We start from the raw sequence: 2,110 nt of genomic DNA on the forward strand, positions 1-2,110 counted from the left end.
GGGAAGCTTTATAAAATTCCCCTAAAATTACGCGTAGAATCCAAATATGCAAAAATATATAGGATGTTCCATTTATAATAAGCAAATAGGTGGCGACTACCGGTATAACCGGAAGTACTACAACAATGGCATTATTTTATTTAAACTCTTTTTAAATAAAACTTCCAAAACCACCAGGTCCCAAATTTTCAAAATTCAAATCGAAGTAGTCTCCGAAATATTCTATTGAGCGGTCACCGTATGACAGCTTGTAGAAGAAAATTTTGAGAGCGAAAACAGCAACTATGCTGTAAAAAAACGGAATACTTTAATAATGCAATGATACGTTTTATAAATATCAAATAAATACAATACATATTAAATAAAAATTTCAAGATTTTAAACATTATTACTATGTATTATCTACCATCGATATTATTATTTACATGAATATACAACAACAATGAAATGTGTGAAATTTTAAGTAGTCGTAATAGGCTGATAGGGCTTTATAATATTTTAATGAAATCTTGATAATTGAATTCCTCTCATTATGATATGTTGATTTTAAAAATATCATCAAAATCGGAGCCGTAGAAGCCGAGATATTGAACGCCGAAGGCACGCTCTATTTTTGAATGCCCAATTTCAATTTCTATTATTAATCCCCTCCCTCCGGTTTTGCGGCGGAAATGGTCGGCTTAGCGATATTCATTGAAATTTCATAAAAAAGGCAACCGTGTGATAATATTTATAAAAGCACATACGAAAAGTACTTAAAAAACCTACCCAATTCATATTTTGTTGTTGTTACATTATGCATAGTTTTGCAGCTAACGCTTGTTGACTTTGACACTCGATATCTCAGAACTTATACGACCGATTTGAACGTTCTTTTTTTCAAGTTAAGCGTCTTTTCGAGAACTGTTTTTTGGTACTTTGGTATATTTTCCAACTCGCAAAACCGCTTCACGAAAGTATTTGTTTATAAAGTCAACATTTTTCTAACTTTTAAATTCGCTCCAAAAATTATTCAAAAAAAGAATTCTATATGATTGTTAAGGGATCCAAGTAAGTGTAAAAAAATCGGCGCAGATTAAAATGCCTAACTTTAACCCCAGCACTAACGTAAAAAAATAACATTTCGCGCTGAAATTTAGTAACAAATTGTCTCATACCAATACTATCAGACCGATTTGGATCGGGTCTTGGAATTTCGTTTTATAATCGTTTAAAGTACTTACATCTACATTTATAGTAGAATTGGACAATTTCTTGCCTGTCAGTTTGACACTTCCAAATTACCTCGATTTTCATCACTTTCTTACGTTGTTTTGGCTATTTAGCAACAAAAATATGATATGCGCAGGTATCAAAACAATTCTATCTTGTAGCAAATTTCATAACAAACAATTTCACCAGTAATAGTTTTTTCTGTAAACTGCATATTTAAGAAGTTATGTTGGAAAATGTTAGAAAAAACACGTCATTTTTGAGTATTTTTGCAGTTTTTAATTTTTTCTGCAAATAGCACAACTTTTTTTCTTGGCGCAACCTTATATTTTCATTGTATATATTATTTTCGATCGATTTTTAATAATATCCAAGTTACGTCAAGCAACAGCCATGTCAATATGTAATTCTCCTGGACTATTAGGTGATGTTGAAAAAAGAAGAACACTTTCTCATGGCAACTTTTACCCTCTATCGAATGGCATAATATATTTTTATATGTAACGTTTTGTCTCCCCAGGACCATCATCAACTTCAATTTTTTAAATACGACCTTGGAAATTTGATTACATTTTTGCAAACCTTCATGACTCCCAATATTGCCTCAGCCATAAGCAGACTCAATTTATCTTATTTTTTTTAGATTTCTGTGTTTATTGAATTATCGTACACAAATGTCGTTAGACCTTGCGAAATTCACCTAGTTATTAAAACTATTACCACCATACGTTACAATACAACATTATTAAAGTTTTAATCCCGTGCTCATGTTATTTCTAGGGTTCTCGAGTGCTCAAAATTCAAACAAATCTCGATCTAATTTATTTTAGGATATTCATACGAACACAAACACATCTGACATGTTCTTTCATATTTGCGGTTACAGGTATAATAAATT

The sequence above is a fragment of the Anoplophora glabripennis genome, unplaced genomic scaffold (genome assembly GCF_000390285.2).
Source record: "Anoplophora glabripennis isolate ALB-LARVAE unplaced genomic scaffold, Agla_2.0 scaffold59, whole genome shotgun sequence".
In the NCBI taxonomy this organism is placed as follows: Eukaryota; Metazoa; Arthropoda; class Insecta; order Coleoptera; family Cerambycidae; genus Anoplophora; species Anoplophora glabripennis.